The 13,312-nt window shown below is 32.8% G+C and overlaps 1 protein-coding gene across 4 annotated transcripts in view; it reads right to left on the reverse strand.

Annotated features, from left to right (window-relative positions):
* The window catches only part of LOC128873253 (DNA-binding protein D-ETS-4), a 159,180-nt gene that overhangs the window by 18,159 nt on the left and 127,709 nt on the right, over positions 1-13,312 (reverse strand). The gene's annotated exons all lie outside the window — the stretch shown is intronic.

Here is a 13,312-nt window from a genome sequence, read left to right on the forward strand (position 1 = left end):
GTTTTTGTTTGACTCCTTATTCTTGGGTATAGGGGACGTCAAATACGTCAATGGATAGAAAAAAATGATTTCTAAAAATCGATGATTGTTATATGCAAACGTGTTGGACGTTTAATGGAAGATGTAGCCGAGGGTTCGATTGATATCTACACCAAATCATTTTTACCTTGCCCGCTATCGATCCGTTATCTCGTGGAGCGTTAAAACAGGTACGATACCGATTTTTCCTGATCCCGAGCGAAACACATTCACGTTTAAATTACATCTGCTTAAGAGTGTCGGCCACGAGACTGCTCTCAGATTGCAAAACAATGGCGGCCCGATAAAATAACTGGAGGATTCATTTGTTCTACGTAACTATACGTGGCTACACTATCATAAGAATACGGGCTGCCCTATGGATCAGTGATGCGCAATCACTTGATCCCCAGTGACCTTTGTACATTACCGAACTACTTCTTCAATCTTGGAAATAGTTTCGAAGAAATTTCTCGTTGTATATATATCTTCTTTGTTACTGTATGAATGTTTACAGAATGATTCTTTAAGAATATTTTTTCAGAACATTTGTAATTTTGGTCACCTCCGGTTTAATAAAATATTTAATTGAAAATATTCTTTATGTATTTAGTTAATTATTTTGTTAAACTGAAGGGGATTAATGATATTAATGATTGATGTGTATTAATAAATATGCTTTAAGAGATGTCATTCTGTTACTATTTTTCAACAAGAGACTATTAGATTTATTACTGTACTTAATGTTTATTTTAATATTAATTTATTTTTATATTAGTTATATAATATAAAACGCTAAATACATTTAATTATATTTTATAATTTTGTCACATAATTTACCTGCTGATAATATAATGCAACTCTTCAAAGCAAAATTTAAAATTGAATTTTTGTAACTAAGTACTCTCATAATAACCAATATGCCTAATTTTTAGAAATATACAATAACGCTATAAATAGAGTCTCACATGCTTAAAAAAGAAACTTTTTCGGAATGATGTAAAGTAAATTTCCACCTGACTTCATTCTTCCTATCTTCGAGAAGGATGAAGATATTCAAGGCAGTCCAGTCAAGGCAAATTTATGTGCAAACTTAAATTCGCAATATAGTACAACATACAACTATTATGTAATCGAAACGTGTAGAATACAAAATTAGTTTGACGGAAATATCGCAAAGAAGCCGACCTTGCAATGTTGATTCATATCATTATTGAAGCGTTTCTAAAATATCTCTCCAGTTTCTCGTATATCTCGTTATTTTTAAATCCACGAATTGATTTATTTTTCATGAGTCATATCTTGGTTATTGGAATAAATTGTTCACTGGGACCATTCCCATATTATTTTTAAAAGTCCATGCTATAAGTTTATAAAGATAAATAATCTTTATTCGACGAACCTTATCTATTAGACTTTGTTAATAAAATTCGAAATTTAAATGAATTTTTGTATTTGAGTGAGTGTAATGAAAACGTTAAAAAAGTCTTTAACTGAATTCAGTTTCAGGAACAAGTGTTTATCACCATGTATAGTAAGTTTCCTAAATTTATTATTTCATGTACCTGTATCACTCGATTACGAGTTTTGTAAGCAAATAGAAATAGAAATAGAAATTTTCATAGAAATACTTTGGTCAATTAAATTCAATACAAGTTTTCTCTATACTCTTCAAAAGACAATCTTCTTGAATAATAAAGTTCAATTTGAAGTTCACATTTTGAAGTATTTAGATAATATACTATGTAGCATAATTACAGGACCACCTATATTATCAAATGTTTCAGACTCTTGAGTAGAAATGAAAAAGAATCAATTACATGACCTGAAAAGACAAAATAAATAATAAGATTTATGTTGACTCTCTGACGTTACTTTACATTTTATATAAATGATTTTATTCTATACCTACTAAAAAATCCAAAACATTTAGAAATATGGGTGGTGCTATAGTTATGTTCCACAGTGTAGTCGTTAGTGTACTTTACACTGTTAGTATTACACACCTTACTAATAATACGAACAAAATAAAAAGGGGTCGTTCTCCATTTCCTATGAGGAGAGATGTGAAAATTATAGTGTAAAATTAATGCATTACTCATTACAAAAAGAAATGCGAATTACACATTGCAAAAGTAATGGATAATAAGCGAGTGACCCATCACAAATTACATAACCAATACCTAACAGGCTAATGGTTCATTGCAATGTGTAATGGTATATCCATGTCCATTTTTTTATACTGTGTGATTTTTCTAATAATGCTGTATATATGTACTGCAACTACACTAGTACATAAGTACTTGTGTACTACAACTGCGCCTAGGACACGGGGTTGAAACTGAATTTTGCGCACCACTGCTTTAACTAGCAACGTAAAACCTCTCTCACCTCCCCTCTATCTCTCTTTGCACCCTGCCCTCCATCACTTTAGTTAGTTACTCCTCTTTAACACCGCGGTACTCCTTTTCTGCCAGCGATTCAGCGCGATAGATCGAAGCGAAGAGCCCCACAGCTCCACTGTCGATCCATCCCCGACCACCATTCCCTCTTGTTCTTACTCTGTCTGCCGCCCCCTCTTCCGTTCCTGTCTTCCTTCCTGGAGAAGCATCGGCGTCGACTCTTCGCCAGCGGTTTTTTTTACCGCTGGAATCGTGGAGAGTCGGCGGTAACGGAGATACGCGGTACGAGGTGTTGTTGCAACAAGGTGTTAGATTAATTGTACGATTAAATCGTCGTAAATCTCGAAAAAGGGACGCCCACTGGCTTCGTTGCACGCCCTCTCTGCACCGCGCAGGGATGATCGAGGACGAAGAGGAAGAGAAAACCACGGCGAGACAGAGAAGAGGGAAGCTCGACGTTTCCAGAGCGATACGAATCTTTATGGCAGTAAGATTCTCGCCATCCTACGGAGTTCAACTCTTTTGGTCTTGTTTGTTGTTCCCGTTGCTCCTTTGCTCCTTTGCTCGGTCTCGCGTTCGTTTGTTTGGCCCGCGCGTCGCGGCTTCCTCTTCGCCGTCCCGCGGATTGCACGTTCTGCGCAAATTACAATGCGTCGGACGTTGATCGACTCATTTTTTGACACTCGTGGTCGAGAGACGAAGAGTGGTGTCTAATCCCTTCTTACACGAGTCGTGACAGCAAATATACTATCTAATTATTATTTACGAATTCTTTTTACATCGGGTACTTTTTGTTTTTATTTTCCTGGAGCCCTTAGTGTGTGGATGTAAGAGTATTTAAAGTAGGCAAATACAGTCAATACCATGAGTATTCGTACCCTCTATGTCTATCGAAGAAGTTTAATTAAATTAAATAATAGTTTTGAGATTATGAAATGAAATTTTTCAGTATAAATATGTATACGAGTAAGCTTGTATATGTACATATTTATACAAACATTCACTTAGAAACATCAAACCTTTCATTTAATTTAAACAAATTTCTTTAATAGACATGGAGGGTACGAATTTTTATGAGACTGCCTGTATATGTATTTATTTACATGATTGCAGTAGGATGAGTGTATAGTCGAAATTTCTGCTCCTTATGAAAAAATGTCGATTTTTACTAAATTATTATCGTTATTGAAAAGGCATTTTAGACGTACATTCAGGTAGTATTGATGTATTTTTCAGAATTTTTTGTTACGTTGCATTTTTAGAAGAATTAATTAATACGTTGTATTTATAAAAGAATCTGTATATCCATAATGGATCGGCCATTTTAGAACGTCTTGATGTATTTTTCAAAATTTTTTCAGATGCCAATTAAATGTTTTGTTCAATTTTGACACATACTTAATGCATAGTTTCTATTCTCTATTAAAAAAATACCAAGATATCGATTTTAACATATTTTGAAGTTAATTATACACTTGGAATATTCATGTTAACCCATTCACTGTCAATTACAAAATGTCTCGTAGTTCAAATTGCTTGCAATTCCTCAAGGGACAAGTTTATAGCCTTTTGAGTTCCGAGTTACCGCAAAAGAAGATCCTGAATTTTATTTTTAAAACAACAAATTCACTATCACTTTTTATTATCAAAATAATAACCTAAATTACACTTCTGTATTAAATCTTGACGCCCAAGGCAAAACGCTTCAAATTTGTCAGGCAGTGAATGGGTTAAACTACAATATTTTGTATAATCATTTTAACTGAACCATATAGGATTCAATTAAAATTCTACTTTCTGAACAATAAGAATGCCTTATATTTCTGTCACACTTTTCACTGGCTGCTCTTCTGATGGACATGACTTAGTTAATTAGAACTAATTTCATTAGCGTTTCCTGACAATCGTGTTTGCTTATACCGTCTCTGTTCGGCGAACACACTATAATTTTCCACGTGGCACAGAAAGCCAATTATCAATTACTGACTATTATTTAGTTTATGTAAGAATTTATATCACGCTATTTTACTATGGAGCGTTTAAAATAATTCATAGAAGTTTCTAAATATTAGTTATATAAGTGGATTGAAGAGTTGCGTCGTTTTTGCAATTTTAAATATTTGTTTATCACTCATCAGCTCGTTGATTTTTATCGATCTGACATTGAAAATTTGCACACTAGATGGCAAAAGGCTGTTGATAACAAGGACGATTACATAATTAATTAAAAATAGAAATTTATTACAAATTTGTTTGAATTTAATGTAAAAGAAACGACATTACTTTCCAGTCTACCTAATATTATCAGTAACACAATAATATCTTTTTGCAATACGAAAGCTTTCCTTCTAAGCGTATTTTTAATTTTATTTTTCTTAAAACTTGGAAGAAGTCTTGTAGTGATCATAATAATTTGAGTATCCATTCTAAGCATGATACATTCATTTTTAATTTTGAGTATTATATTTCAGACCATAAGTTCCTTTAGGATTTTATATTTTATATTTATTTTTGGAGTATATATGTTTGAACTATATATTAGATCATCCCATATGTTGGTGTTATAGATTCTGTTCAATATATAGATTCAATACAAAAAAAAAAATAGAAAAATGGAAATAATGTCTGCCAGAAAGCTAGGAAAAGATCGTAGAATAAGAGATTTGATTACATATTTTCATACCACTTCAAAGTATGCTTCATATATTAATTTAAATAGCAGAACAATACGTAGCATGAACTTGTGGGATGAACAAATATAGTCTTGAAGATGACCTAAATTAAGAGATCTGAAGAATGAAATCAAATTTAAATTGGTTAAATTAATCAATCCCTAATTAGGGACTAACGATCTCATTAGTTCCTCATTGATACAATCCAAGTTTTATCTATCTGCCATTCATTTTCTCAATTTCATTTATAAATATTCACGACGAATCCATCAACGGTAAATTCATCCGTTTTACTCGTTTCTCGTTATCGTATCATCCGGATAACCGGTGAATACCTGTTTAAGCTTGTTTTGAAAATTTCCGCTGGCCAATAAATCCTTGCAGTGCATAAAATTCGCGCTCCAGTTGCGGCTCGTATTCCCGTTAATCGGCGTAATTACCCCGATCTTCCAAGGACCAATTAAAACGCTGTAATTGAAATTGCTAGACCGTGCCTCCATTAAAGCGACACGTTATTGCCTTATTTGTTTCTGTCCTTTTTAATTCTACCGAGATGAGCTGTTTAATTCGAGCTCTCGATGCCTACTGTTTAATTGACTCCCGAGCGACATAATTTCTGCAACTTATTTGGACAGGCAAATTGTAGGCGTGAAAATTGAGCGGAAAATGTTTCGTATTACACTGATTTCTAAATGTGTTAGTTATGAATAGTTTCGTAGGAAAAAGTGAGCGTAGGAATAGTTTTCTTTCTTCAGTTTATTCAATTTATTTATCTCGTTGTACTTGGATTTGTGTAATTTACTTTATCTTAGTGGTTACTGAAATTTTCTCTTCATAAATTTATTTTATTCTAATGGATTTAAATATTTTCAAACGTTTCATGAATATTTAATAGGTAGGTATTTACTATTGATAGTATTTTTATTCTTGAAGAATTTCACTTAATTCCAGCTGCGGATAAACGATAAATGAATATTGTATTTGCATCGAATTCACTGAATTTGTATGAATTTATATACCTACTAGTATTTTTGTTTTTCTTACAAATTTCATTATTTTTTATTTCCACCTTTTTAATTGCCAGTGCGATATTACGCACTTTCGTTTGTTTTCCAGTAGAAATTCCTTTGCGAATTAATTGGAATGCGTCCCACGTTTCATCGTCGTAACCGTAGGAAATTTAACCGAGATGAGTCACTCGAATTTATTGACGATTAGATTCGCATAATTCCGGGACTTTCACTCGCCCACAAACTCGTGTTGCTTTCGCTTCTTTTATACCATCGACTTTCGGCTGCAAAAGTATGTAGGACTCTAGTTACCATTAAACTGTGGAACCTAATGCAAAACAAAATCTTTGCGAACTTACAGAATTGAACATAAATAGGAATTTATTTTACTTTGTAATAATTATAATATTATTTTGTAATATACTTTAATCTCAATGGTTTTTAAATATTGTTCCATACTGTGTGCATTTTGTAGTTTCTCCAACATTCAAATTTTTTATAAATACATAAAAATCAGCAGTTATCGTATACGAAAATACCAACTGTCTATTTGAATTAATAAGACATAGATATACTTAGAAATTGAAAGTGCGGCAATTGGTTGAAATGGGTTCGAATAAAAACGTTTCGTTTGGTGGTTTCGCAACATTTTTTTATATATTTTTTTTTTGTTATCTTTGCTTCGTGTTAGTATTTCGCACCGAATCCTGATAGCAAGAACGACGGCATACAGTAAAAGTATACGTATATACGTGGTGTCCGGTCTTAAAATGTATATTACTATCGACGATGCGTCGATTATTGTTATTGACATGATTCGATCAACTTAATCTCATTAAGGGACGGTCGAATAAAAAAACAATGCTTAGTGTGCAAATCGAAATCTCGCAACAAGGTCTAACACCAAGACCGTTTAAATAGCAAGAAACACAACTCTTAAACTTAATTAAATAAGCTCGTTAAACGCTGATTAACATGTTAATTAACGGCAGTCACACCGTTAGCTGGTATAAATAATGCGTTCGTTTACCGTTTCGCAATTATGTACAAGTTTGGAGCGAACGAATCGGTTCGCTGAGAAGTGGAAGCAGGTTTTTCGTATTATTTTTGTCCTTTTAAATTGCACCTGGTTCAGAAATGGTACTAATCCGAAGTGTCACAGTGGATCAAGATTTGCGTACGTCGTAACGAAACGAGATCATTTTTGTTTTCTTGTATGACACGTGTCTGTCCAGTCCATTTTTCAAAATAGTGAGAAAATAATTTACAAGAATCTTTCAAATTAGTTCCATTCCTTCGCTGTTTTGCCTTTTTAAATAAAAGTTTATTAAAGGCCTTGTGGACGTTTATGTTTTCTGAGCTTTACCCATCTAGCATTCGTCGAGTTTAATCGCAGGATAAATTGAGCAATGCTTTCAGGTAAAAGTACCTGTTAGACAGAGATGAGCAAAATTTTTATTAGAGATGGTTGAGATTCCCAACAACGACAAAAAGATACGTATTAGACGTAGAAATTAATTCTGGGCCTTTAATATTCAATCATTTATAACTGAGCCAGAAATCTCTTGAATGAAAATATTAATGTTACTTTGAGGAATATTTCCGTCGTTAAATTTGAACTAAAAAATAATAAAATAATTCGTTATTTGAAATAGTTATTGAAATGAATGGTATTATTTTTATTTGAAATAACTAAGTGAATTGGTATTATTTTTATTTTCAAATAACTGTAACGAAACGAAATATTTTATTTCAAGTAGTTACTTCTTATTTTCAATCTAATAAAATTCTGCCCAGGTCTGATCTAAAATTAGAAATGATCGAGTATAGAGCCACAGAAATAATCTCTACAGTTAATTGTTCATCCGTTAAATATTGAATGAAAATTTGAATTTGAATCATGAAATCAAATATTTTATATTGCATATTATAATAACTAATAATATCATTGTTGAATTTTCTTCTTCTTCGTTACACGAGTACAATTTTACTCATCTCCACTGCGAAAATTCCATTTCCTTATTAGATTCGTTATTCCCTCGATACTCGAATAATCGATTTTAGCAATAGACAATCATTAAATTACAATTAATAATATTCACAAATCCTCACAATTAATTCCAATTAACAAGGCACATTTTTCTCATTCCTTTGCATTCGCCTAACTTGTAATATCATCACAGTCCCCTTAAAATAAAAGTTTTCAAAAATATCTTTAGAAATGCATTTTTAATTTCATTTTTTCTTTCAGGTCTCGTTATTATTTAACATTTGGACTATAGTTCAGTCACTGTAGACTATATAATACACAGAATAAAAATTTGTTTATCAATCTTAACTTTCATATATATTTTTATCAATCTGATTTGCACACATATTTTTCTCAAGTTATTTACTACCTTGTTCACGTTTCCAAGGTGTGTTCGTGTAGTACTATTAACTACACACAAAATTAGGTTGCATGTTTATTTTGTAGAATTTTTCTACAAATTTTCTTTAATATCTTTTTTTTATGATAGTAGGTATTTTTGCAAAAGTCACAATGGCTTGTGAGATATTTTCGCAAGACTGACTTTCTTACCGACGTTGTACGAAATCATTTGTACACTGATAACTGTGCCACAATTAAATGCAAACAACGATCTCGACAATGCTATTTTCCATACTCAAATCTAAAGCGACTGAACTAGTATCTGCTTATCAATTTTGTAATCGCCACGCCCCGGATAAGATCTCGCGCAGTTGTGCCCTGGTAATTACGATATCGGCATTGTTCTCCACGGTTCGTATTCGTTTCAAGTGTTATAGTCACGGCGGTGCGTTGATCTAAACGAAATCTCGTAATAGCGCAGCTGCAGCTGCACAGAAAAGCGCGACTCTTGCCTGACCGCGAACAGCTACCTGGGATTTTTTAATCTAATCTCTGAGGATAATTCTGACATTGTTTTCTGTTGTTGTATCATTCATTTGATTCATGAATCAAGTTGGAATAACGGATGACGGTGATCTGTATACTTTTGCAATTATGAAGTGACGTCAAAGTATACCAAATCCTGGCTTGTAGGTTTACTAAGTCAGACTTCCTTTGATCTGATTAAGTTTATTTATTCGGTGACAGTGATACCACTAAAGTACTCAACCATATTGTCTTTCTCGATATGAAAGAAAAGTAATTTAATCAAAATATTGTACGACTAAATAAGAAAGAGAGGAAGAATAAAAATCACACATATAGGACTATATGTATTGTATAACTTTTATTATTTCTTTCTTTCTTTCTCAATTGTAGAAAGGAAGAATAAAAATCATACATATAACTCTATACATGTATTGTATAATTTATGTCATTTCTTTCTTCCTCGGTCAATTACCGAGAAATATAATAAAAACCATGTAACATGTATACAATTATCTGTATTGTTTGTATGACGGATTATTCTTTCTTTCCCTTCTTAATTATATTGTAAAAAAAAGATAAGTAGAATTACACAATATATAACTATATACACTTATAGGTATGATTTCTATTACTTTTTGTTTTCCCATTCATTTGTAGAAAGAAATAATAAAATTCATACAGTATATATACAATTATGTGTATGATGAATTATTTCTTCTCTCATTCTGTATCCAATTGCAGAGCATAATAATAAAAATCATATAACAGATGTGTATATATGTATATATGATTTTTCTGTTTCTTTATTTCGTTCTTATTTCATACTAGCATCATAGATTGAGTTTGGATTGTTTAATCTCAGTAAGTTTGTTGACAGTCGAAAGCAACCGAGTAAATAGACTTAACCATACCAGAAGAAGTTCAATTTTATAATTGCATACGTTTCCCTAGCTTTCCACCATTTATCAATTTATTCATTCGTTAGATTTTCATTTTTGTATCCAGAGATTTTTCTTATCTGAGCTACGGCAGCTGCAGCTGCACAGAAAAGCGCCACTCTCGTCTGACCGCAAATAGCTACCTGGGATTCTTTAATCTAGTGTCCGAGAATAATTCAGACACCGTTTTTGCAGTCTGTCGCCGTCTACAATAGATCATTTGTAACGTAATAACGAAGTTATTACGATGGCCACACACTTCCTCCTGTTCGAATATCGCCAGAGTAATTCGCTCTTCCTTTTTAATGAAGAGACTATTAGAATAGAATGGAGACACACGATGGCTACGTTCCTTGTTTGACATTTCAATTTTTTTATGAGCTTTTCAAGTAGGTAAGCATTTACACGAATTGTTTGTTTCGTTGCAAATTTAAATATCAATCTTTAATATTTCTTTAGAGGACGGTTTATTTTATGTTCAATTTATATTGAATTCTATGCTTTAGTTTTAATTAATTTTTAACTTATGATTACTTAAATAATTACGTAAATGATTACAAATTTAACAGAATTATTAGTGTTTATTTGATTCACTGTTTTCGGTCATTCTCAGAACAAGTATAATTTAATATTATAACAGATCTTTGATACCATTTCGTCTCAGATATTAAATTACTTTTACTGCATAATGAATCATCAAATTGATCTAAATGGTTATTCAAGCAATAATTACAAATATTATTTACAGTGATTGTAAGCTTTCATATCGAAATTAATATCAGTATGAAACATAAGTGAAAAATAACTAATTGTAAGTGACACATATTATTGTATAATATACAAATATTCACCTAATACCGAAAATACTAGTATACTCATGAGTAGACTGCGGATATTTATGCATTTATAGGAAATTTGAATGTGCAAGAAACTACAAAATGCAAACAATATGCAAGAATATAAAATAGATTGAAAGTAAAGATCATGTTACAATATTTGCAGAATAAAATAAATTCCTATTTAGGTTCAATTTATGTAGACACGTTCGCAAAGATTTTATTTTGCATAAAGATCCGCAGTCTACTTATGAGTATACGTCAAAGAAAATCGGCAAAATTATTAAGAATATTGTTTTTTGTTCTGAAAATGACTGAAAATCGCGGGGCAATAATACTTTGTTACAGTTACCTACGTAAATACACGTACTTGTGAATCACTATCCAGGAGAACGCAAGGCTTTTTGTTTCCGACGTGTGTCCTTGAGGGTCGAATTCACGAAACAATATACGAGCAACTGTGTACTTCCGCGCGCACTCGCGACTCAGGTCAGAATGCCATTAAATTTGCCCCATTTATCAAACAGTCCCATAATTCCGATTTTTCCTCTCCAATTCGGTCTCGCTCGGTAGTCTTCGTGACCGCAGATAATCCTACGAAAAATCTACGCACACTGACTCACAGTGTCACAGGGATGCGCGGATCCCTCTCTCGGACTCGCTCGATTTTGGGAATCCCTCTCCTCGGCACGTTATCATGACTTCAAGTGCGAAATGCACCCTCATCTGAATCGTTCCAGCTCGCATTCGCTTATTTTATTTTTCCAAAAGGTACAAACACTAGAACATTTGTATCGCGATCAACTAACTTACAAATATGATACAATTAACCCTTTGCACTCGAGGCCTTTTTTTCTGGCATTTGCCAGCAACTCGTGTGTTTGTTATCATTCTATTGCCATGAATTCTAAGCTATCTAGATTTGAGAATAAGATCACCTTTACCTCGCCGACAATCATTTTATTGACACTTCGAGGTCCAAAGAAATATAAACCTAAAGAAACATTAAATCTAATGGTGACTGAGAGTCACCTCTCGAGTGCAAAGGGTTAATAAAGTCTTCTGATCGTAACAAACTCTCCCCTCGTACAAAGTCTATGGACCCATTGTATTAAAAAGCTTCTTTAATGAAAAAATATTACAATGCACAATTAATCAAAGATTCGCTCTTTGTTTCGTTTTAAAAAATTGAACTTCCCATCTAGAAAAAATCTACACCTAAAAATACATTCATATTCTTTGTACAATATTACGTATTAATCGAAGTTGATATTAACACCAGCACAATATAAATAGGTATATCAAAACCCATCTTTCTTTTTAAACAATTGAGCATTGCAACTAGACAACCAACAACACGGTTAATAAACGCCCAGGAGCTAAATACTGAGCTTAAAAAATATACAAGTAGGCTTCCAGTAGATAAAGTATCAAGGCCCCGATTTCCAGCGGTTGCGAGCATTCCTCAAGCTATAGAAGTGCATAGATCCGTAGCTGGATCAGCCGTGATCTCTAATACGATCGCGTTTTATCTCCAAGCGACCACCAACCGCTCCAGAGCAAATAGTCGCTCGTATATAAACGCGGCCATCGTAGAACCGCGAGGTACAACGTGTACTTTGAAACTCGCTATATATTATTGCTTGACGGAAGTACCAGCTACCACTAAAGCTACGAAACGCCGCGAAAGCCTGGCACACAATGGATTATCGTAAATTCCGTGGAGGAACGGCCACGTGGCGCTGCGTTATTCACCCTCTGCGCACGAGTTCGGTAATTTGCGAGTGTTGGGGTGAGATTTGAGGAACCGTTTGCTGATTGTTGTGATTTCAGTGGAGACACGCAACCAGTCATTGACAGTTTTCATTTATTTAAAGGGGAACATGCGATTGTGACAGTAAATATTCAAGAATTTCTTTCTCAAGATTTAAATCCATAATTTAATCTAACACAAGGGGTAATTTTACAGGACAAGGATTGAATTTGATATACAAAATTTGTTGTTAAGATATATTTAAGAATAAGCAAGATACAGAGGATCTCCAGGAACATTTACAAATTGTTCTATTATAGGACGTCAACATCCGCTCAAATGTTTGAAATGGAATGTTTTGAATTTTTACTAAAATGACTAGTGGTTTTACTGAAAAATCTCATTTCGCGACTTTAAAATGATCATTTTTTCTTAATAAAATAACAAATTTAATAAACGAAATTAATTGAAAACAAAATTCCTTCGTTTGTTTAGCAGATGTTGATGTGTTTCCAAGAGAATAATTTGTTGAATCATGTACAACGAAAGTAAATGATCTTAGAAATGTCATGTATCTTGGCCATTTGTAAATATATCTTAACAAAAGAATGTTTATATTAAGTTCAATAGTTGTGTTGTAATAGTGGCCGTTGTATTGGATTAAGATATTTATTTAAAGTTTATTTAGTTATTGTAATGTTAGCTGTGTATTTTTCTTTAAAAATATATTCTTTAAACATGGTGTATTAAATATGATCATATCTGGTCTGCTAAATTGAATTTC

This window comes from Hylaeus volcanicus, chromosome 3 (genome assembly GCF_026283585.1).
Source record: "Hylaeus volcanicus isolate JK05 chromosome 3, UHH_iyHylVolc1.0_haploid, whole genome shotgun sequence".
NCBI lineage: Eukaryota > Metazoa > Arthropoda > Insecta > Hymenoptera > Colletidae > Hylaeus > Hylaeus volcanicus.